This window comes from Ceratotherium simum, chromosome 24 (genome assembly GCF_057802395.1).
Source record: "Ceratotherium simum simum isolate JZ-2026a chromosome 24, ASM5780239v1, whole genome shotgun sequence".
In the NCBI taxonomy this organism is placed as follows: Eukaryota; Metazoa; Chordata; class Mammalia; order Perissodactyla; family Rhinocerotidae; genus Ceratotherium; species Ceratotherium simum.
The window spans coordinates 30,700,700-30,726,220 of NC_141923.1; the positions used below are offsets into that span (position 1 = coordinate 30,700,700).

The following is a 25,521-nucleotide window of genomic DNA, read 5'->3' on the forward strand; positions in this document are numbered from 1 at the left end:
TCACCTGGGGGAGGGTTAGGGGTGAGGGCGTGTTCATGAAGCAGTGTCCTTTTGGCCTTAGGGCAATTGGGGTGTCAGTTGGGGTTTTCAATGACTGCAACTGGTCCTACACCATAGAACTACTCATTTCCACGTAGGAGACAGGCAGACAGATTGTATCTTAATGGTCCTTCTGGGGTATTTTAACAGTCAAAAAGATTGCTTGTTTGGTTTCCAAGTGGAGGATTTTGCTAACACCCAGTTTCACCTACTACGCCATCTAGGAGTTGAAAATCCAGCTGTGTCCTCTGTTTCTGGTGTCATTCAGTTGCCTGGGAGCAACTGACCTGCCTATTCCTGGCTGATTTCATGCTGCTGACGTTGAAGGCACGGGAGACACTGGTCTGGTCTCATTGCACATAGCCATGGCCTCAATAGCTTGGCAATTAGTTGGTTGTTCTTTTCCTTTTTTTCTTTTTCTTTTCAATTCATTTCATTTCCACGGCCCCTGTAATTTTGATCTTTCTTTTTTAGGTAGTTGTCCTGTGCTGTTGTTTTTTGTTTTATCTTTTGTTGCCTTTCCCTCTGCAGTCAATTCTATGACCTGGGGACTCCAGCATCCTTCAAGCAAGCCATTTCCAAAGAAGGTGACAAGACGCAGGATGATTTGCTTCTTCTCTTCCTCCTCCTCCTCCTCCTCCTCCTCTTCCCTTGCCCGGCCCCCTCCTGTGCGTGTGTTTCAGCCAACACAGGAGCCTGGATTGTGGAAAAGCCTCCAGCACAACTCAGCTCACCTCAGAGAAGTCTCGGAAATGGCCTAAGTTTGTGCAATAAGAAGATATTTTTTTTTTCTTTTTTAAAATCCTTCATTACATTTTCCTTAAGTGTCTGTGAGACAGTACCCAGGTCAGACTGGAATTGCTCTACAATAGAAATAACTGAACACAAACTGACAAAAAAAAAAAAAAGTTAACTATTTTATTTATTTCGATATTTAAAAGAAAAAAGTGCTGAGGTGGCACAGTATTTTTGTTTAAAGTACCTTCTACTTCAAAAGTTAAAAGCAATTTTGTGAAGACGTGGAATCAAAAGAGTACTTAATGTAATATAAAAACTGCATATTAACGCTGAGGAAAAACACCCCACATTTTTAATAAGAAAATAAAGATCAACTCTGCTCTCTCAGGCTGTTTAAAAAGCCATTCATGTATGTGCTTTAGGTATTTTTATTTCTGCGAGTTGGACGTGGTAAGTGAGGAGTGATAGTTTTTTTTTCCTTTTTGAAATCGTTGGTGATGTTCAATGATTATGTGTTAAGACTTGACTGAAATAAATTAGCCACAAAGGCTATCAGCAGTTTCTCTGCGCCCTCCCCCCGCGGAAAAAAAAAACCCATCTCCCCTCACCCCAGGCAAGCCCCATTTATCTGAATGTCGAGAAGCAGCCTACCTCCTGGTTATCATGTCTGACGAGGCCTCATTCAGAAAGGAATTCCATCTAGTGATTAAATATATCTCTACGAGTTCAACAGATTCAAACGCAGACAGCTTTGTTTAAAATAATGCAGTGAAGGAAGAGAAAAAAAAAGACAACAAAAAATGAGCATCAGCTGAGATGATATTAATTTGGTCATCTAACAACTCCTAGAGGAGATTTGTGAAGGGAGCCTTCTGCTGAGCTGGCTCCAGGCCTGCGATTCTAGAATGTCCGCAAGGGCAAGGAAGGCCAACCTGAATGATGGAAGCCTCAAATCCAGTTGCTGGTGGGGGTAAAGGAGAAAGGCGAATGTCCTAGCATGTCCTTCTATGGCCACATTGGTGGCAGTGAACGTTATGGCCTATGAAATGTAATTCAATGTTGTGTCTGTGACCTAGTGAAGGAGCTGGGTAGACTGGCTGGGCCACTGGGTTCTGGTCTGTCTTTTACATGTCCATGCTCTAGAGTTTCCCTCACTTGTAAGCAGTCATAATAATAAATGTACAACCTAATGCTGGATAGTCTCGTCAGCAAAAGTCCTTGAGTGACAGTGTTACTGAAATGGTTCTGAGTCTGAGAATCTTTCTTTCGCCTTTGAAAGGGGAGATTGGATGGGCACAGACTTGCTGCCAGCCCTTTCGGGTTTCTCATTCAAAGCCAGTCCCCGGGGGAGGTCACCAAGAGTGTCTTTGTATCGTTTTGTACCACTTATCTATGACGTTTTCTGATAGAAAATGTCCTTTTTCAAAATGCTGATAATTATAACAATAATCCATTCTCCAACCAACTTCCACAAGTTATAACGTGTAGAATTGTGATAAAGCTTTGCATAATGTAGGGTTTGTATCAAGTTTGTGTAAGTTTCTGTTAAATAAAAGTCTGTTTCCAATGCTCCTATAGCATCTCTGTAAATTTTGCTTTACCAGCCTCATCCTACATGAGTTCAACTTTCATACCAACCTGTAGAGGGGACTCCTGAAAGGATTCTGCCCACTTGCATACCTGAGATTTGTTGAACCCTATTGTTTTATTTAGAAGCACAGTCTAGAATGGCGGTTGCCACTGGCTTGGCTGACAGGTGGTGGCTTGGAAAGTGAACAATGCCCAGGGTTGGTGTCAGCATCTTCTCTCTGAGTCCAGAGTTGCTGTCACCCACCTCGTATCCCCACGGCCATCGTCACCCTCTCCATGGCCAAAATAGATTTATGGAGAGTCTGGTTATGTATATGGACTTAACATACCTGTCCAATGTTGCTGTCACACCACTGCCAACAATGGTTTTGCACAAGAATGCGAGATTTAGTGTGTGCTTAGAAAAAGCTGGGAGGTTAATGTTTCCATCGCCTGAAAGGTGCTCTGAGTGTAGCCCCCAAGCTGCCAGTTGTTATGGCTGTAAACCGGCTCTCCTGTGATAGGCTTCTCCTTGTGTGTGGAGGTGAGCACTCTTCTCTGATGGATTCCCTAGGTCAGATGGAACCAGACTAGCCTTCCAGGCCAGTTCTTGCCCTCTGAGCATTGCCAGCCCATGCTGGGGCCTGGTGGAGATGGAATGAGCCCTTGTGATGTTGCTGCTAGCATGCTCTATCTTCTTTTAGAATGACTGTCACATTGTGACATTCACTGTAGACTTTTTAAGTTTCCCCTAGCAGTAAAAAGGACTTCTTTCTCCAATATACCCTCCTTAGGCTTTTTATTTCTTTTTATTGTGGTACAATTTGCACTACATAAAATTTACCATTTTAACCATTTTTAAGTGTACAATTTAGTGGCATTAAGTACATTCACGTTGTTGCACAACCATCACGGCCACCATCCATCTCCAGAACTTTTTCATCTTCTTCAATTGAAACTCTGTACTCATTAAACACTAACTCCTCATTCCTTCCTCCCCCCAGCCCTTGGCAACCACCATTCTATTTTTTGTCTCTGAATTTGACTATTCTATGTACCTTATAAAAGAGGCATCATACAATATTTGTCCTTCTGTGACTGACTTATTTCACTTAGCATAATATCTTCAAGGTTTATTCATGATGTAGCATGTGTCAGAATTTCATTCTTTTTTAAGGTTGAATAATATTCCATTGTATGCATCTACCACATTTTGTTTATCCATTCATCTGTCGATAGACACTTAGAGTAAAAAGGAAGTTTTGCCATTTATTATACACCATCCCCTTCCTACAGCAACTGAAATTTGAGACACTAGACCCAATTCAGAGGTCACCTAGGGGATTAAATATCTTCTTAGGAGGGATGTGATTGTATCTGAAATCTTCCCTCTAATTTATACCCTAGAAAATTGTACCTTGATTCTGATGGGCAAACACCCTACCTAAAGTGTGTCTTACCTCATGACTAAGGCCTTCTTTGTAGATATTGTCTTTGGGCTGCTTATGGGAACAAGATGTCTAGCATGGAGCTGTAGTATCAATGTAAATAACTAAGGATAGAGGAGACCCAGGAGAATCAAATGTCTGATGGCAGGCCATGAAGGCAGGGACTGCCTTTTTCAAATATCTGATGGTGAGTTGTTGGCAAAGCATACATGTGCTTTATGTCTGTAGATGGTCACTGATTAAGAGGGAGGGACAAAGTGTACATGTGAGCCAGAGAATGAGAAAGAGAAAAAGAAATTACTTTCCTCATCCATTTGGAAACATATTAGTTAATATACAGGGTTAGCTCTGGGGTCGAAATTCAGATGGCTGCAGAGCAGGGATCTTCAGCAAGTGAAGCAGGCCAGGTATGAGAAAATCGACAGCACCAGGGAGATGAGTAACAGCCCTTGATGCTCGGCCTCAGGACACAGGAAGACAACAGGCAGTGGTAGGGGCGTATCCAGCCAGAGAGCACCCGTGCTCCGAATGGGGCAGCTGCTACCAGCTCAAGGGATGCTGCCTGCAGGAATGTGGGCCTAGGGTTCCCAGGTCTCAGGTTTTTCAAGAGGGCCCAAAAATTCAAAAATTTTGGTGCGATCTCCCCATTTTTAAGTGTTGATAGTAAATAATAAACAAACACTGAAGATCAACTTTGTGTGGACTAAACCAAATGTAAGCGTGTACCAAACACCCTCCAATGGCTTTGGGACGGCTTTCCCCAAGAGCTGCCGGTCTGGGTAAGGCTGAAGTCGAGGTTGGAATGCCCTGACCAAACTCTTCCATACAGCGGATCCTTGACTTAACCTATGGCTGTGTCTAGTGGTGTCCTGACTTAGAATTGTTAAATGCTGAGAGTGGGTCCCCAGGGTGCTCTCTGGATGGAGCTAGGGCATTTCCAGCACGTGTCAAAGATTCAGGATGCAGTTCCAGTAGATGACATTTCCCCATCCAGTCTCTTTCTCTTTGTGTGTAAATGAAAGATCTTCCCTTTAAAACCCTGGGCAGAGCTGTACAGTTTAGAGATGTTTTTTATTTCACTTTATTCTTATTGATGACCAGTCATTCTGTTATATCACATTCTTTTTACCCTTCTTTTCTTTTCAAGAACCCCAAATTATTCCATGTGACTCGATCTGAATTTTTTATTGTGTCCCCAAACCAGCAAATTCAGAACTTCCTTTGATTAAAAAAACATATATATATCTTACAAAGTGTCTTCTGAAATAAGATCATATAAGATATAAAATACTTAAAAGACAAATTTAAGTAACAAAAATTCTAGAGGGATATGTATTATAATAATATCCCTCCAGAATTATTATAATGTATATATTATATACCAGTTGCTTTTGGTCTCTAGAGAAGATAGGAGAGGCACTGTGGGGCTTAGAACAATCGACAAACAGTTCTTTGACACTAAGAATTTTTGACTATTGAGGCTGATGTGGAACTCACTGACTGCCAAACATTTCTCCTGTGTGGAGTTAGGGGCATGGGCTAGATGACCTCTTGGGGTCTCATCTAGCTCTGCAGTGCTTTGAATTGTAGCTGGGCAACCTGAAAGAGTTAGTGTCTAACTCATCACCAGGGAGTGGGGAGGCACAGGGAAAGCTAGTCTCAGGAATGCGTATTGTGCTCATTAACTAAAATGACATTTCTAGGCTTGTTCCTGTTCATATTGAAGCAGTGTCCCAAGCCCATATGGGGACTTCCCTTGTTTTGGTAGTGGGAGACACCAGCTGGAAAGTGATTGCAGCCTTTCCTCTAGAGAAAGGCCAAGTATGTAAAAAACGAACAATGAGGAGCAACTGAAAAGGACAGTGAGGCCAAAAGGCCACAAGGTGAAAATGGTTCTGCTGGAAACTCATCTGAGTTCCTCTCCAGTTCTCATCTCATGGGATTCCACCATGGCCAACGTCATCCTGGTGCATGGATTTAGTGCTCGCTCCTAGGGCCTGGATATTATTCTCAGCTTGGTTTTGATTGAATGACCTTACTAATATTCATGGTTGACTACTCCCTTCTCCCCAGCTTAGTAGGGGAAGAAAGGTCTTATTAGAAGGCAAAGTTCATTTTATATTTATAAGACAAAAATCTGCTTGGGAAAAACGGTGATAAGGATTCTTCTAAATAACTTAGAAAAGAACTCCTATAGAATAATTTTGCTCTGTGTTTGATTTAAAGAAGTAGCAAGGATTGCACCATATTTAGTGTGTGAAGTCAACTTTCTGTGGGCCAGAAATATAAAAGAGGTTGAGAATGGAGATAACTGTGTAAGAAGGGGTGGAGGAGGGGCGTGATGAATTGCTAGCATGAACTCTTATGCTGAAACTTCTACTTGGCTGAGCTATGGGTTCAGAGATACTGGCAGTTTGTAATCTTGAAAACTTCTTTAGTTAAAATAGATTGTTTTTCCTCAGTAGACATCAACCTTTTGTCCATAATTGAAAAATAGATCAATACATTCTGACCATACTCTCTTACTTTGTATAATGACCCTCTGGTTATTGGTTTGCTTTATGTTACTGATCAATTAAACGTTTATTGAATGCCTTCTATGTTGCAATACTGTGCTAGGTTTTGCAGGACATAAAAGAGAAGTAAGGGGAATTGATACAAACTTTTGGGGATGCTGTCTATGTGCTGGTCACCAATAGGCTTCTTAGAGATGTTAGCTTGTTAAAGCCATATATCAGCCCTTTCCAGGTAAGGTTTCTATTCCTGTTTCACAGAAATGGAAATTGAGGCTCAGAGAGATGGAGTTGACAAAGGTAGTAGTAACAGCTGGTAAAGTCTGAGTTTTTCTAATCGAGGATTTTCTGGCTATAAAACTCTCTCTACTATATAAGACAGCTTTCTGTTCTTGAGGAGGAGAGACAGGTGGTGAGCATATTATTCAAGACAAGACCATTTATAATTAAGTGCCAAGTTGGTGCAAAATGTTAGTGCTGGAGTATTTAGTAAGGGGAGTTACCAGCGCAGGTTGAAGTAGTGGGGGAGATCTTCATGGAAAGATGAGGAGAGTTGAGGTGGGCAAAGAGAAGGCAGGCCACTGAAAGCAGCAGTGGGAAATTCCTGAGTAAAAGCTCTCAGGTAGGTCTGGGCCTGAATGGATGGGAGAAGATTGTGGGCTGTGGGGAGAAATCATAGGAATACAAATAGCATCCACCTGTGGTGGGGTCCGATCCACGACAAAGGAAACAGGCACCCTAGGAAGTCAGGGGCATCATGAGTTCTTGAGCAGGACAAAGGTGACGTTTAGGACGTTATATGAGGACAGCTGAACTGCACATGTCAAGAAGTTTGGTTTCGGATACTCTTCCCCACCAGGCTGCCCCTGACTTATCGTGGTTGTGGGATCCTAGCCTTTTGAGGAAAAGAAGTGATCAGTATTCCTTCTAAATGACTTGGAACAGAACCCCAGTGTATCCCGCCTTCTGTGTGACACTTGTCCAGCTGATGAAATGTTCATCTTGCTTAGTGTCAAATCTGGCGGTTAACGATTTGTGGGCATTTCCCACCAAGTATTATTCTGAGACCAGAGAAACTGCTATTATACTACATACTGGTTTGTAATGCATTTGGGGAGGAGAATGGGAGATCCTGAGACTCTGGTTGGCTCCAGAGAGCTTTGTGTCTGAGAGACCAATTGAAATTTGAGATCAAAATCTATGATTGTCTGGCTAGTCCAGTTGGAGAAAGGGTTTATTTTAAAAAGTACCCTTTAGACTGAAAGGTCACTGAACGTGATGTGAGGAAAAGCCAGGACACCAGGCTCAGATTCTGGCTACTGCCTGTGTTTGGGTAAAGCTCCTTTTGGTACCGTTGTCTGGATACCCTTAGCTGACTTACAAGTTGGAGGACTCACGAAGTCCTGAGATTGCAGTCCCTGAGTCCTCACTTCCGTTTCTCTCTCTGATGCTCATCTCTCCCCACTACCTCCTGTTGGTGGGTTCCTCACTGACCCCTAAGGCTGAAAGAGGTGTAGCCGTGTGTGAGGAATATGGATTGTGAGTCCAAAGAATACGGGCCATCTTCTCCATGGTGGCCAAGGGTGGTGGACACTTCCTGATGTGCTAAATAATAGCCACTGCACTCTCAATGTCAGCTTCCTAGCGGCTATGTCAGGGGTTACTGTCCCACTTAGCCAACGAGTGTACCAACACTCAAAAGGAAGGGTTAAGTGATTTGGCTAAAGCTACACGGAAGTGATGGGGCCCAGACTAGACTACAGATCTTTCTGAAATTTACGTTAGTGCATTTACCGTTGCTTGTTACTTGCCTGTGATGTTCAGTGACAATTGTCTTGGCTTAGGCATGGCTAAAAGTGGCAGAGCCTCAGAATGAAAAGGTTATCTGACAGCATAGAATTGAAACCCACAATTGAATAATATTCACCTTCCCTCTGAGAAAAGGAAAAACAATAGGATTCTGGTCTCTGGATCCATTCTTCTTCCCTCCACCCCACATTTATGTAGCACCTGGGCCTCGTATAGCATTGCCTCACCAAACCCTTTCAAAATCCCTCTTTCCTTCATCTGCTTTCAAACTGTAATGTTGATGTAGATCTGGTACAGCCAGTGGACTGGGGCCGAGTGTTAACTGCTTCCAGTGCAATGTTCTGTGTCTGTTTCATGCATTCACCTATATCACCTACATACTGGCATGAAATTTCACTGTGCACCTCGCAGAAAACACCCCAGGCCTGCCTCTAATGGCGCCTTAGGTCTATCACAGGCAGCCCTTAGAGTTGATTTTGCCCTGTAGAGGTTGAGAAGGTTGGCTTTAAAAGAAGTCCCTGTCTGGTGATTGGCGCAGGGAGAGAGATCTTCTGAGACAGCAGCTTGCCCTCCCTGCTCCCTCTCCATTAATTCCAGGAAACTCTCTGCAGCTGCTCTGCCCCGCTCCCCACGTTCTTCTGGTCTCTCTGCTATGCTAATCACAGCTCATTTCTGCTGCATGCCTCATTTGGGTGAAGAGCACTCCAGGGCTCCCAAAATGTGAAGAGGGAAATTAAAGATGGTTGGCCAAATGAGGCAGCCCATGGCCGCTGGGACCACCATCCTCCTCCCCAGAAGGCCCCTGTGGCTCGTTCCAGGGCTCACTGGGAAAGAGTTTCCCCTTGGGCTTTTCCTCTGGACCAGGCGGGGCTGGCTTTGTATTCTAAGAGAGAGAAGGGACCAGGGTCATGGGGTGCCAACTACATGTCATCATAAGTTCTCTAATTTCATCGCCAACTTTGACAACCCTATGGGGCTGGGCCTATTTTATAGCATAGGGAACTGAGGTGTAGAAAGGTTAAGTAGTGACTTGCCCAAAACCAGGCAAATGTGCATGTCTACTTGACTTCAAAGGCTGTGCTCTCTCTTTCCTTTTTAACCATCGTCCAGGGAGGGAGACCCTCCTGCTTCCTTGCCCTCCTTCATTAAATCAAGTGCTCTGGGCTTCTGTACATTCTTGTTATGTCTCCTCCAACCTCCTCCGGGGAACCTTACTTTTCCCATAGTAACAAGAGTCCTGCTGGTTCCTGGGAGAATCCATCCTGGCTGAGAGTCCTGTTCCCCGTTGGCTTGTCAGCATTGTGAGTTTAGCTGGAATGCTAATGAATCCAGGCTTCCCAGCAAAGGCAGACCGGGCTGTTGCAAAGAGCCAGCTGCTCTGGCCAGGCTTCCCTGTGCTGGGCAAGTCTGCAGGACCATTTTAGGTGGCGGTGAGCCTGTGAGGAGGGGAGCAAAGAGCTCCCTCTCACTTCCAGGCAGGGCACTTTTCCTTTCCTGGGACATCTTTGCTTCTCATTACCTCATTTTAAGGCACCAGGAATCATTTGGTTGACTTGCTTCAAAAGAAATTCAGTCTCCATCTTTGTAAATAATGAATGCAGCCTGGTATTAGTCAGATGATCTTCAAAGGGTGCCATTTTGGCGAAGATGTGATGTTAAAAAAAAAAAAACTTTCTTCTTCCATCCTCCTGTCTTTCTGCCTTACCCGCATTGTCCAAACAGAGGAAAGCTTCTTAGAGGGGTCCCCTTTCTGTGAAAGCCTTTAGAGCTGTCCCTTCTGGAAACTTCTCTCTCCCAGCAGGCTGTGGAAAAGGGAGCTGAGTGCAGAGTGGACAGTACCCAGGAATATTTTGGCCCCGGGGTTTTGATGTGCATTGATCCTTCTGGAAGGCAGAGTCAGGGAGGAGGCAGCTGGCAAGGCCCCACAGGCTCTCGTTTGCTGAGGTGGCTGAACAGGAGCAGGGGCAGCCCCGGGAGCAGGACGCCAAGATTCCAGACCCCCTGGGTCATACTCCCGGGGGCCAGTCCATGCTGTGGAAAGACTAGGAGACCTGGGTGAGAGTCCCAGCCCTGCTGTCACCTTGCCCTGTGATGCTGGCCAAGTCACTTCACTTTTGGGGGCTCAGTTTCCTCGTATGTTTAAAGAAGGGATTGGACCAGGTGGTCCAAGGTTCACTCTGGTGCTGACAGTCAGAGGCTCAGAGTGGATCCAGTAAGGGACCCGTGATAGTGCTATCCTGACTGAGAAGCTGGTTTGCATGCTGGTTTGCATTTCAACTGTGGCTCTTTGAAAGTCAAGTTTTTAAGCCACTGGGGTCGCTTCAGTGGTGGAAGTTTCAGGCGCTGTTACAGGGGTCTGTGGAGGGGAGATGGCAGTTTATATCCCCCATCCCAACCCAACATGACCACTAATCATGTCTTAGAGGTAGATGCCTCCTGTGTCCTGTCTGTCCACTCACATCTGGGACTCCCCCGACTGAGCCCCCCAGCTCCATCCATGTCTTTCCCTTATTGAAGAGGTAGATGGAGAACTGGCTGGGTTAGGGTTGGACAGGTCATCTTCTTTGTGGGTCTGGGGCACCTGCAGGGTGCATGCCTGTGGAGAATCATTGGGATCTCCCAGCTCTGGCCTTCCAGAGGTCAGGCTCCCTTGTCCCACAGGTGGGCCCATTGCAGACGAGGCTGCATTGGCCCTGAGTGTGGCCCTGTCCTAGGCAGTTGGGTACAGGGAAGATGCCTCAAAGCTGATTCCACAGAGGAGGAAACAGATGCGGGAGAGTCACTGCCAAGACCTCAGAGCTCCCTGGGGGCCATGCAGGCCCGTGGCTCTGGACTCCCAGTTGAGTGCTCTCTTCCTCGCCAGGCCTCCTGTAGCTCCCCGCTCTGTCCAGGCTCTGTTTCTCCCCTTTAGGTTTCAGGGAGCTAATGAACTTCTTTGCCTTTCAAGCCCTTCCAGTTCCTCACCTTTAACTCTGTGAGGGTGGGGTTTGAAGGTGGCCTTGACCTGGTTTTGCCCTGGATAATTCAGGAGTGCCTTTAATCCGGGAGCCTAGATTAGCTGTGAGGGCTGGGATGAGCAATTCCCTCAAGTCCTCACGCCACGCTGCTGAGTCCTCAGGTTCCCCTCAAGGGCAGCCTGAGGGTGGACAGGGGACAGTGGGTCGTGGGGAGGAAAGCAGGACGTCAGCGCAGGTGGGCAGCCCTCTGACTTGGGAAGCTACCAGATGATCAGAAGGCCCCATGCTCTCGAGAGGGCTCTCATCGGCCCCTTGGCCTCTGTGTGTCAGGAGAAGGGTCTTTCCCCACTGCCTGTCTCCTGTGGCTGAGTGGGGTGGTGGTTACCCGCATGGATGGTGGGATACGATGTGGGTTTGTGTCCTGCCTCTGTTGCCCCCTTGCTAGGGCATCTTGAGTCAGTTACTTGACTGCTCTGAGCTTCAGCTTGTGTAAAATGGGGCCAGTGACACCCGAGTCACGTGTTGCTTTAAGAATCAAATAAGGAAGTGTGTTCAAAGTGCCTAGCACTCAGGAAGCACCTCAATAAATTGTAGCTCTTAGTAGTTATAACAGTAGACGCAGAGAATTGAGTTTCTGCATCTGTTTAAGAATTCGGCCCGAATTCTGGTTGTCTCTCCTGAATAAACAAGGACCAAGATCTCCTCTCTCATTCTTATTTCATTCTCTTACCCATTCCTTCTAGCTTCCTTCTTGTCTCCCACCTCTTTCTTTGTCTCTTTTCCTCCTCCCCCAGTCTTTCCCCCAATTTACTAATTCTTCTTCTTCTCACTCTATCTGTCCTCTCTGTTCTCACGATTCTGGAACCTGGGATGACCTCTTTTCTTTACTTATTTGTGATCCAAAGTACATCCTGGAAGTTCTGAAAGCTGGTGCCATCCAGCTAGTTTCTGCTTGCTGTGAGTTCTGCCTCCTGCTCCCATGAAGATACTACAGCCTCCTAACCAAAGGCTCCCCTCCTGACTGCAGGGTCAGCACCCTCCTTGAGGGGAAATTTTTCCATGGCAATCCTTTGCCATCTTGGATCTTTCTTACTGTCTATTCTTTGGGTTCCCAGGCACCATGGCAAGTGGATATACAAGTCTGGGACCCAGGGGAGAGGTCAGTGCTGAAGACATCAGTTTTGGAGTTACAAGTGTGTAGATGATATCTATGGGAAATGAGTCTAACTAGATAAAAAGAAGAGTCGAGAGTAAGAAAGAAGAGGAGGATCCAGCAAAGGAGACTGAGAAGGGGCAGCTGGGGACGAGGGAGAAGGAGAGATGAGTGTGTGGAGGAGAGATTGCGCAGAAAGGGAGATGGAGAGCACTGGCCCTTTCAAGGAATTGTGCTAAAAGAGGAGCAGGAATTGGGCCCTCAGTGGACAGGGATGTTCACTCTGGAAGGGTCTGTTTGAAAGATGGGAGTTCTTACAGTATATTTGTATGCTGGCAGAATGGTTGACTAGGGAGAGAGAAATTGATGATACAGAGCCAATAATAGCAGGAACAAAATTCTCAGGGAGGTGTGAGAGGTTGGGATCCAGGCACAAGTGGCCTTGGGTAGGATTGGCCTTGAGTAGGAGCTAGGAGAGTTGGTTCCTGGTAGTAGGAGGGTGATAAGTGTACTAGTACAGGTACAAGGAGATGGGTGGATGTGTATGGAGAAGATGAGATAGTTTTATTCTGATTATATATTTTTTCAACTAATTAAGGAGAGTGTGAGGAAGAGATGTGAGGTATGGGAGGTTTGAGAAGATGGAGAGATGTGGCAGAATGGTTTGACCAGGGAAATATGGGAGCACAGCCAAGAAGTGTGGTCACCATTTCAAAGGAGACTGGTGAGCACAGTGGTATGTTTTTCTCTGCTCAGATATAGGCACAGAGTGGGTGGAGGGTTGGGCTTAACTGGAGCCGGGGTCAGTAGGAAAGAGGGAGGGGGGTAAGAAGATATACACAGGGGTGTGATTTTAGGGATGGATATAGGGTCTAAGAAGGGTACACGAGAGGTGATGATGGAGAGGGTGGCATGTGGTAAGAAATGATGAGGTCAGTAGGTTGGAGCTCCTGACAAGATTCAGGAATTGATGGACTCCTCAATAAGTTAGGACCAAGCTGGCTATTACTAGTTGTCCCCTTTTGATTTGGGCTCAGGTATATTCCTCTTAAAATAGCTGAATAGATGCTAAAATAGAAAATGGTGAGAAGCAGTGCTTGTTTGGGGGCTGTTTATTCATTTATTATTTAATGAGTACAATTTAATTAGGTTGCAAAGATATTCAATGGTTCATGATGACACAATGGAAATGTTATCCTAAATCTTTCCTACCTCCATCAGATCAGGCTCACAAACACTGGGATGGCCATTTGTGTCTGTTCTTATTGATACAAAGGAAATATTCTAAGTACTTTGTTGTCTCAAAGGCATTATCTTGGGGAGAGAGCCTATGTTGCCTGTCTCAAGCTGCCGAGAGGAAGCTAAGGTCTCCTGCTTATGCACAAGACCCACAGGTTTCTGGCAAACAGAACCACTATCAGGAAGACAGCACATGTCTGGACACTGGCCAGTATGACTTGATGTCCTTTGTATCCAACAATCACAGGGCTGTCTGAAACACTTAAGAGTATGTTGACAGTAGGCTATGAGGTTGAGAGAAACACAGAATTTCTGGGAATGGGAATAAAGGTTTGTTGGTGCCAAAACAAAGCAGAAGAGTGGTAAAACCTTGCCTTTTTTAAAAAAAAGTGTTCTCCAGTTTAACAAACAGTAGCACATACCCTTTTGCCACGATCCTCGCAATAAAAAGATGAGGTGGGCAGGAGATGTTTAAAAGCCCTCATTTGACCAAGGTGGAGTCAAGGTCAGAGTAGCTGGTGGACTTGCCTGTGGTCCCACACACCTGCATCATGGCACAGCTTGCTAATATGTAGGAGCCTCAGGGAAAGTCTAGGAGGCAGAGGGTCCCCAAGTGTGGCATCAGGATCTGTGTGTTTAAGACATCTCCCCTAGTGATTCTTATGCACTCTAAAGTTTGAAAGCCACTGGGTCACCAGAATGGCATAGCTGTGGCCTGGGGATATGGGAAGACCAGCAACTGATATTTACTCTCTGAGATCTTTGTTCTCTAAAGGAAAAGGAAAATTCCCCATCGAGGCAAGGAGAGGGAAAGAGATGGGTGCTTGATGTGTGTTGAAGGAAGAGACAGAGAAAGGTCTTCAGGGAATTGAGAAGCTCAGCAGAGTGGGAATCAGTGGTTAAGAACGTGAATAAGAGAACCTGATTCAGGTTAGCCGACGCCGGGCCTCAACGACAAAGCAACTTTACACTTGCCATACTGGTCCCAGCTATGGAGTTCTGCCTCTGACAGTGGTCACAAGGGACTTCTATGGGAGGTCATGGGCGTCCCTCCTGATGTCATTCCCAAAGGCAGCACACTGTGGGTGCTGAGAGCGCACACTGGGTGCAGTTGGGTGGTTTACCCAGCCCCTTAGCACTTTGGTTTCCATGTCTGCCTTGGAGAGCAGAAAAGGCTTCACAGGAGTGGGGCCATTTGGGCTGGCCTTGAAGGATGCATAGAAGTTCCAAGGGCAGGCAAAAGGTGGAAGTGGTATTTCGTTGATTCTTTTATTCATGTATAAACTGAAGCATTCACTCATTCGATGAGAGGCATTTTGGTGGAGAGATGGGGAGGGAAGTCAGATTAGAGAGAATAAAGACTGAGAGGGTATCCCAGAATGGGAGGGAGTAAATTTAGGGCAGTGCCTCTCAACATTCACTGTGCATGTGAATCACCAGGGGATCTTGTTAAAATGCAGATTTAGATTCTGTAGGTGTGGGGTGGATGTATCTAGCAAGCTCTCAGGTGATGCTCATGATGCTGGTCTGTGGACTACACTTTATGTAGCCAGAGTGTAGACAACCTGCTTGACAGGTTGGGCTGTAAATGGGAGTTGAGAGAGAGGACAGAGAGACCTTTGTGTGCAAAAGTGTGAAGGGCAGAAAGAACAGTTGTTTTTGTGGGGTTTAGGGGGAGACGGAACGTGGCAAGTATTTTTCTGTGTGACCTTTGCATAGGGTGTGGTGGTGATTGGGGCAGTGGTTATAAAAAAAAAGGTGAATCTAAAAAAGGCAGTTGTGACCAGACAGTAAAGAGGCTTGTAATGCTAAGGAGCTTACTTCCTGCTGTGGGCAATGAGAGACATAAGAATGACTTAAGAAAGGGAGGGCTGTACCTCATAACTGATGAAGTAGAAAAAATATTAACCACTATTTCAAAAAATCCCCTTTTAGAAAGGGTCTTTCAGATTATTTTCTGTGAAAACAGAAGTATGCAACTGTAGAGATACTGTTAGTCCAACCACAAACCAAGGCCACCATTTGGTTTGCAGTCCTAGTTATTTTGACAAGGTCTCTGACTCCAGAAAGGGAAACAAGAGTTAGATATTTGATTGGTGACTTGCTTAAGATTTGAATCCTCACTTCTTACATGAGGCTTTTAACCTATTAAGCTTAATAGCTTCCAGCTTAGAGGCAGCAACTAAGTTTCTTCTTGTATGTAAACTCATAGACTGGTAACGACTGCTTGGGGTGCTGTGTTGAGAAGGATCCCAAAGTCTCATCCATGAGGATTAGAATAGAACACTGAATTGATTCGTTGTCTGCCATGAGTATGGGATGGGATAGTGGCATATCTGCCACATATTTAGCTATGCCTGAAGGGAGATTTCTGGTGATGTAGTCCTAATTTTCTTACACCTGTTCCTCAGGTGAACCAGAGCCATTTCAGAGATATTTGGTGCCTTCATTTCGCTGGTTATGGAATGGAGTTGATCACCACCTATCCAGAAGGACTTTGTAAATCTTCAAACAGTTGTAAGGCTCTTGTCTACATTTACAAAGTACCAGGAAAGGCTCTCCTTCTGCATTACTCTAATATTGATGGATATTTTTGTGCTGAATAGATTGCGTGTCTTAGGGCATCATTTCTATTAATCTGAAGACAAATGCTGGTAACTGGAAATAGCCATTGATTTGCTTTCTTTTTTACTATTTCAACTCCCTAATATATCCAGAGGAAAAAATAAAGCCCGTATAAAATCAACTCCTTCAACTTTCTAAGTAAACAGCGAGATTAATTCTCATTCATGATTTTGTGGGATAAATATTTGTTTGCTGGTAAGGAAATATCAGATTAATCTTAGATGAGAATTTGGCTGGTGGGAAATTATGTATCAGTTGGACTGAGTGGCCAAAGATGCGGGATGAGTACAGAGCTGGTGGTGGCTCTGCCCTGGGGGTTGGAAGCAAGTGCTGAGTTAATACAAGGCCAGGCAGTGCTGGGTTTTGATGTACTCTGTGGAGCCCAGGGATGTTTCTCCTTTAAGCAGTGCTGGTTCAGTGTGAGATTTGTTTCTTTCTTGTTGGGCGTGTTGAAGGCCATCAGGGATCTCAGGGGCTCAAGGAGCCTGGGTGAGGGGCTTCAGGAGAAGCTGGTTGTCACCATCATCATCCTCATTTTCCATTCTCCTGCCATCACAATTTGGAAAGTGACTGTGGGGGAATTGGGAGGTGGAGAGTGACAGGGAGAAAAGGATTAAAAGGAGTTGGTGAACCTTTGTTGGGGCTTCAGGGTGTGGGGTAGGGTCGTAGGTGTCTTGACTGTGTTACAGTCTGGTGACTGCAAAAAAGGGGGCTCTTTCTGTCTGCTCCTTTGTTCCTGTCGTAAATAAGGTGAGTAAAGACCATGCCTGTCCTTTCTTGACTGACAGTGTAATGGAGGTTACTGGCGCTGATGTGAAATTGGCTCTGGGTGCCAGCTGTCTTTTTATGCTCGTCTCAGAGGCTCCATGGAGAGCTGGTGATGGGCAGTCCATTCAGGGTAGCCTAGTGACACCCTGGACAATTCCGTGTGGGAATAACTGGCCAGGCAAGACAGGGGGACAGTGAGGTGGGGAGAGGGGAATGACACCTCTCACTCCAGCCTCTGGTGGAGGAGCTCTGGCCAGTGAGGCCAGGGGACCTCTGTCGAGATTCTCAGGAGCTGAAGCTCAATTACTCCACCATAGGCTGCTGACCTACTTCCAGCAGCCTCCAGGGCCCCTTTGTGTGGGCTGGACTGGCTCACTCCCGGGCAAGTCTTCCCCACGGTTTTCCAGGATTAGTCACTGCCATGTGCAGAGGGTTGATGCCTTGCATCATGTGAGCAAGCCCGGCTCCCTGAGAGATTTTGCCAGAGGCGTGGAATGTTGAAGCCCCAAAGGGCCTTAGCGGACAACTAGTCCACCTGTGTGTGGTTCAAACTGAGGAAACTGAGGCACAGAGAAATTCAGTGACCTACATTACTGTGCCTTAGCAAACTTCTTGTGAATACAAGCGGAAAATGCTGCTCTATTTAACAGTTTAAGGCAAGGAGCTGGACTGAAGTTGGGCAGTTGCATTTGGGTTGGCCATCTTGGAACATGATGTAGTGAGAGAACACAGGGTGAAGTAAAGAGTCCAAAGGACCAGAGTATGCAGACATGGATTCTAGCCCCAGCTCTACTACTTGCTGATGACCTGAGCTATTCCGAGCCTCAGTTTCCCCACCTGTAAATCAGGACTATTTATATCTGTCTTGCCTACCTCACAGGGTTGTTGTGGGGAATCCAATGAAGCCAGTGAATATAAAGGTGATTATTCGAGAACGTGATGAGTAATTATCATTAGGATATCTAAGCACTGCTTTCTTTAAGCCAAAATACTGGCTGTAGGTTATTGCTATGCTCATATCAGTTTGTTGAGTGTCCAGGAAGTTCCTGATTTTCTAATATGGGGGACTTGTTCCAGAGAACCTAAATGGAAAGCTTGTGGGTGGCTCAGGAAGGTGGAAGGAGGGTGGAGCAGGGTGAGGGTCAGACATAGGAACAGAGAGCAAGACCAGAGGCCAGAGATGGCAGCTTCTCTGGTGGAGAGGTCCCCTCTGGGCCACACTGTGCAGACAGGTTGGGCCCAGGAAGCTGTGGAGACACTTGCTGCATTGTGAGGTTTCACACCTAGTCACTTCTTTTTTTAGTCATCCCCACGTTGCAGCTTAAATTATCTTAGTTCCCACTATTTGCTCTTTTAAAGAAGATTCATTTAAAAAATAACAGCCCTCCATGAAGGCAAGGAAATGAGATGAAATCCCAAACCCCACGTTCGCCCTTCATTGTTCAGCCCAGCTCTGGCCTCACTGTGGTGGGGACTCTGCCTAAGCTGGACTCCTCTCAAATGCCTGGTTTTCCTAGAGCCTTCCCACCAGATCCCCTACTGTTCCCCTTTGGCACTGTATTAGTTATCTATCACTGTGTATCAAATTACCCCCAAACTCAGCCACTTAGAACAATAAGCATTTATTATCTCATAGTTTCTGAGGGTCAGGAATCTGGGAAGGGCATAGCGGGTGATTTTGGCCCGTGTTCTCTGATAAGGTTGTAGTCAAGATACTGGCCAGGGCTGCAGTCATCTCAAGGCTCGCTGGGGCTCAAGGAGTCACTTCCAAGTTGACTCCCATGTTGTTGATAGGCCTCGCTTTCTCTCAGGCTGTTGGACTGAGGGCCTCAGTTCTTTGCTGTCTGTTGGCCAGAGCCCACTCTCAGTTCCTTTCCATGTGAGCCTTTCCATAGGGCAGGTTACAACACAGCAGCTGGCTCCCTCCAGAGTGAGTGGAGAGAGAGAGAGAGAGAGTGAGAGAAAGAGGATGAGTGAGAGAATGAGCAACCAAAATGGAAACCTGAGTGCCTTTTTATAACTTAGTCTCCAAAGCTGTATATCATGACTTCCTTTTTACTATATTTGTTAAAAGCAAGCCATTAAGTCCAGCCCATGTTCAAGGGTTGGGGAATAAGCTCCACCTCTTGAAAAGAGGAGAATCAGAGAATTTGTGGGCATTTTTAAAAAGCACCACAGCCGCCAACATGGCTGCCTGGAGACCATTTCCATCCTCCCCTCACCGGGGAGGTCATTCATTCACAGTCATTCACAAAGCTGTTCTCCTGTCTTTGGTGCTGACGTCCCTCCTGGATCCGGGCATTTCTAGAGAATATGCAGGCCCACTTGACCAGACTCTGGAGCTGTGGGAGAAGCCTCCACCAGGACCTGCCCCAGCCTTGCAGGCAAGGCTCCAAAACCTGAGACTGAAGAGCTTCAATCCAAGGTCAGAAGGAAAGAAATGGCTTCCAGAGACTTGATGCATCTCTTTGGGGAAGGACGGAAACTTATGCTAGCTCTGGCCGTGAAACCTACATCAAAAAATGACCCCTGCTATCAAATGAATGGAATTAGATAAAGACAGTATTCCTAAGACTATTTTATATGGCGCTTCCAAGCTTGAGCGTGATGGGCAAAACCTGTGGAAGGAGAAGCATGTTGTGAGATGATCTATACGTGAATTCTTCCCTCTGTAACGTTGAAACCACCCAGTCATCCAGAGAGGCATGAGGGTCCACTACTCCTGAAGACCACTTTATCCAGTTCTAATCACCAATGGCTCGCTCAGGGTAATACGTTCTCTTCAGTTCTTATCTTACTACATTTCTCACTTGATGGTGGTGGCCATCCCTTCGTCTTCCTTGGATGCCGTGAAGGGATCTCTTGAGGTTCTCCGTCTCCTCTTGTGACCGCATTGTCTTTTTCTCACTGACCTCTCTTCTAGATGCTCTTTAATGCCCTCAGTTCCAATGGTTACACTTCCCTCTACCCTCAATGAGGTCCTTTTATTTTTCACTCTGTGGTCTCTCCTTAAGTATCTCACCAAGTTCTAAGGCTTCATTTACCACCCAACCTGATGATTTCTAAAGCTGTATCTCCAGCCTGGTTCTCTCCTGAATATAGACCCATATTTTCTCACTAACTCCTGGACATCTCCAATGAATGTCTCATCTGCACAACAAATACAATGTGCCAAAATTGAATCTATTATTACTCTCTGCAAGCCTACCATTTCCGTCTCGGCTAACAGTGTTATCATCTACTCTGTGGCCTAACCAGGAATCTTGGTGTCATTTTTCACTCCTCCCTGTTGCTCACACCCACGTCCAGGCAGGCATCACGTCCTGTTGACCAATTCTACCTCTCAAATATTTCCTACATTTATCCCCACTGTTACTAGGGTGATCCTGGACTGTGTCTCCGCTAGAACATAAGCTCCACAAGAAGCTTTTGTCTCTGTTATTCATTGCTTAGTATCTGCCACAGTACCTGGCACATCATAAGTGCTCAATAAAAATTTGTTGAATAAATGGATATTGTAACTGGTCAGCCATCAGGGATATTGTAACTCTGCCCCAGGCATCTCCACTACATCTACCTTTTGTCCTACCACCAGTGCCATCTCTCTAAAGCATGAGTACAAGCAAATAAGATCTCTGCTTAAAAATATTCCGAGGATTCCTCACTGTTTACAGAGTCAAATTCAGATCTTTATGTCTGTAGGATGCCCCTCACAATCTTTCTCCTTACCTTTCTAGCATCATCCTCTGCCACTCTCCTTTTCCCCTGCTCTCCTTGAGCTACTTTACTTTGTCTGAGTGGACCATGCACCTTAAATTTCCTGCTGTTTCCTCTCCCTATAATGCTCTTTTCTCTTTTTTTCACTTAGAAAACTCCTATTTATCCTTCAAGGCCCAGCTCAAATGCTACCTCCTTTCAGTGGCTTTCTCTAAGCTCCTCATTATTTATTGTTTCTTCATCTGTAAGCACTTAATTCATTCCCCTATTATAGCACTTATTACACTGTATTATAGTCATTTAAAAAAAAAGTATCTCTCTTCCTATAATATTCTATTGCTGCATAACAAATTACTCTAAAACTTAATAGCTTAAAACAACAAACATTTATTATCTCATAGTTTCTGTAGGTCAGGAATCTAGGTGTGGTTTAGCTGAGTGACTCTGGCTCAGGATCTCCCATAAGGTTGCAGTCAAGTTGTCATCTAGAGTTGTGGTCTCATTTGAAGGCTCAACTGGGAGAGGATCCAATTCCAGGTGCACTCAACACAGGTTTTGGCAGGATTCAGTTCCTCTCTGGCAGTCGGACTAAGGCCTCCCTTCATTTGTTGCCATATGGACCTCTCCATAGGGCATCTCAAAATACAGCATCTTGCTTCCCTTAGAGCAAGTGAGTGAGAAAGCGTAAGAGAGAGTGCCGAAGAGGGAAGCCACGGTCTTTTTATAACAATATGAGGAGTGACATCTCATCACTTCTGCCACATTCTACTTGCTACAGGTGAGCCAGTAAGTCCAGCCTCCACTCAAAGGGAGAGAATTACACAAGGATATGCATACCAGGAGAGGGGGATCATTGGTGGCCATTTTAGAGACTGCCTATTATACCTCCTAAACTTGAGCTCCTCAGGGCAGGATCCATGTCTCATTCATCTCTGAAACTGTAGCACCTAGTGCAGTTCCTGGCAGTTAGTAGGTGCTCAGTGAGTTTGGTCAAATTAAATAGAATTATATTTCTGTAAGAGCCTGATCACAATTAAATAGATCACAAAGTCAGAAGAACCCTCCAAATTAGATTAAAATTATTAAAAAAATAAAATGTAAAACAAAGTGTCTAATTGTCCTGGGTATAGTCAGTCCTTTACTTCTTGGCACTCCTATGATTGCTTCCCAGGCTCACGTAGAAAAAGATAGAAAAGCAAGAAAGTTTTTTTTTCTTTTGGCTTGGCACAACTCTGAAATATTTTTGAAAGAAAAAATGGGAATACCATTTCAAAGGTCCTCAGACAACTCAAGAACTTAGACCACCCATGACTCCATCTTCCAGTTCATGGAAGATCAGCAGTTGGAGAATCATAGGCAATCAGGTGTTGACTAATCACTACTCTTTTCCATTAGCTATCCATCAATCACTCCATAAAACCTTCCAGGACAGAAGGAAGCACGGAGATTACAGGGTCTCCGATCTGAGCAACAGTTTCTTCTTCAGGCTCACTTTTCTAAAGAAAACCCAGAACCTTTAGCCAGGGCCCATGGCTGGATGCTCCTGATGTCCAGAGAGGCCTGAAATGCACAGGTGATGACAGTATTTACATCTGATGTTGATGTTGGGCTCTGGACAATGATTCAGGCTGGCCTCCACACACTGCTATTGGACAAGCATCACTGTGGCAGATGGTTGCCTATAATCTACAATTCCAGCTAAAGATTTAAAAGGAGAGTCAACCTGAGCTCTTCTTCCACTCCTTGCCTGGCAATATCTGCCCCCTGTCACACGACCAGCTGAACCCAGATCTGATATTCCTGGTGGATGAAACCCTACCCAAGGCCTCTGTCTGCCTGCAGATTCATTGACAACTCATCGGTGCAGGCCCAACTGGTTGCATGGGCATTGGTGGTGTGGCTGATGAGAAGTGCTTTGGGTTTCCAGATTTATTTTGCTTTCTGTCATGGTATTGGACTAGGACTGGGCTAGTCCAGTGGAAAGGTTGCCATGAATTCTAGCAGTACTAACTGCTTATTTTAATTTCCTTCTTAGTTTTTTTCACTTTGAGTTTTAGCTGGCAAACTTTAGAAGGCTTGTTTATCCCACCAACCAAAAGGGCAATTTGGGATTAATAGTATCTCTAAAAATACTGTTTATGGGTGGCATGGACAGAACCACAGCTTCACAGATAGCAGATTCCTATCCTTTCATTTAATATATTGGAAAACTAATGCCCAGAGAGGCAAAGTGACTTATTCAAGGAAATGAGATGCTGCAATATATTTCAGATTGTGGTACCTGCTCCATGAGGGCAGGGTTTGGTTTTTCTCACTGCTGTATCCCCAGTGCCGAGAAGAGGGCCTGCTGCATTTATTTACTCAACAAAACTGTTGAGGGAATGAGTAAAGGAATAAATTATGCTTGGTCCTCAGCTGTGGTGACTAATTAGGGGCTCTGGGATCCTTACTGTGGTTCTTGACATCTTTCTAGTGCTGTGCCTGAACCCAACCTGGGCCATTCGGGTAAGTTACATAAATCCAGGTCAAGGCTGTCCCATCCCATTATTTCACTTTAAGAGGATGAACTACAATGAACCCTCAGGTTTATAGATGAGACTCTATCTTGGCCCATACTTGGCCATGAAAACTTGGGGAGTTTCTAGGGCCATTTGAGAATGGTGCCATGAGTCCTTAGCTCTTTATTAAAAGTGCCCCTAATGCTCTTGCATGAATGGGGTTTATATGGTTATTGATAATAATGATAATAATGATCGGTGCAACAATCTGTGTAGCTTGCCTCCTGCATGGTAGCTGGGTGTCCTCGAGTTTGACAGCTTTGAGGGAAGATAAGCAGACCTCTAAGACGAGTTCAATTTGCTGCACGGTAACGTGTTTTGCCCAAGCAAAAGGCAGCCATGGCTCACACCATCATTAATTTTTAATGTGGTTTTGTTTGTTTGGTCTTTATCCTTTCCATGCTCTTTCTCTTCTTTGTTCTCTTTGAAGTACATTAAAAATGATGAGAAAAAAGAGGGAGCCACACAGGTGCCTCTGGAATGCCATTGTGGTCATTGATTTGCAGATGTCTTAGCTTTAGAAATAACATGTGGGGCAGATGAGAGGTGAGCCTGTGGACCATCGCAGAAGGTTTACAAAGCAGGGCTTGAGAAATAATCTATGTGAAGAAGCAATGCTAGTTAATATACTTGTCATAATATACGTGTACAGGTGTTGAATTCCTGATTGCTCAGAATTGATTCACTCCTTTACGGATTAAGTATAATGCCTCAGAGCCTCATTCCCTCCACCTGACAAGCTGGGTCTTGAAGTGGAGTGGGGTGGAAAGAGGGAGAGGGAGAGAGAATGAGAGGAGAAGGGAGGGAGGGAGAGAGAGAAAAAGTGAGGATGAAGGGATCTGATTGAATGAGATGACTTCCCAAAGTGAGCTAGTAATACATTTTTTCTCCTCAAATTACTCTTTAGCATGGGTGATTCAGATTTGACTGCACTTCTCATAAATTCTTTAGCTAAAGCTTCTTATATATTTTTGCAATATGTAAATATTAGAAATTTTATGTGTGTATGAATATAGAAAACTGTTAGAAATTTGAGTCAAGTTACTTTCTAATGAATGCCCATGGAGACTTGTTTTTGGTGCTATTGCAGATTGGAATTAATCCTACATATTTTATATAATATAATTTCTATAAACCAGGCATCAGACCGAGGAGCACAATTTGAATTTTGTACATACTTGCCTGAGAACCATGGATATTTAGGTTCTCCTTTTCTAAGAAATTAGCTTTTAAGAGACCAACATTGATAAATAAGGTAATAAAATATAATTAGGTGTTTATAATCTCACAATGAATAAATAATAGACCACGCTAGTTCCACAGTTATTTGGATTGGTTTTATTTATGTTTTCAGCACATACCTACCAAGATGATGTGGTTTTTTCCTGGAGCTCTAATTTAATCAGTGATGTGGCTTAGCCTGGTCCAAATTAAATATTGGCAATAATGAAATAAAAAACTCTTTTAATAAGGATCATAATGTAAGAGACACATGTCATAGCAGTCTGTAAAGTTCTTTTTGCTCAGGGTTTGTTGAAAATAAACTGTGTTTCTCTCACCGTGCTGAATATCTATAAAGTGACATTGACTGGGTAATGACTTCTGTTGGCTTCTAAGTCACAATCGTAATGTGAACTTAATCAACAAGGCATATTTAGATATTTTCATCTCTAAAATGTTGGAAATATCCATGTGTGTGGGCAGTTGTGTAGGATCATGTGCGGAAGTAGGCAGCTACGAATATGAAACTAACAGTCTTGCCTGGATATTTATCTGTGTGCCTTCTCACTCAAATACCACAAAATCCCATTTGCCGTCCCTGGAACATTCTCAGCATCTACGCCCACGTGTTCTGTAAAGACATGAGATGTGTCCTTCGAGTGGTGAGGGAGCAGTCACTGTTTTCAGATGCTTGCCTTCTCTTTTTCACTGAGCTCAGTAGACTGTGGAATCATACAACACCAGCCTCATGGACAATCCTCTCCCTTTTAAGAAGCTCTCATACCCCATCAGTTTCCCTTTTCTTCCCATCTGCTGAATTAACACCCTGAAGCCAAATTCCTCTTGTCTGAAAACCCTGTACAGAAGTTAGGTCTCTTGCACATGGTGGCCATGGGTTACATCTCCTGTTTCAGCTTTTAGGGAGGATTGAGGTCAGTTTTGGAAGGAGTTAGGGCTGAGTTAAGAATGCCTCTTCACACCAAGTCACTACAGGACCAACTAAATAAGCGGGCAGAAGATTTACTGAACCCTCCTGATAGAACAGATTTGGAGGAACACTCAGGAAGGAATTGGGTTTTTAGTGATCTGGCTGGGATGAATCACGCACATTGTACCACTTTCTAAATTCATTTTGGTAATTGGAATCTTATAAATGTCCTGTTGAAT

At 44.8% G+C, this 25,521-nt stretch overlaps 1 protein-coding gene across 4 annotated transcripts in view; it reads left to right on the top strand.

Moving 5' to 3' along the window:
• Positions 1–25,521, top strand: part of DPF3 (double PHD fingers 3) — a 241,609-nt gene that overhangs the window by 198,293 nt on the left and 17,795 nt on the right. For 2 of the 4 annotated variants that reach the window (XR_015556157.1, XR_015556158.1), the window contains one exon: positions 571–2,532. The exons of the other annotated variants lie outside the window; for them this stretch is intronic. The gene's annotated coding sequence lies outside the window, so the exon portion shown is untranslated. Of the gene's footprint in view, positions 1–570; positions 2,533–25,521 lie in introns of those variants that run through there. 4 annotated transcript variants of the gene reach the window in all.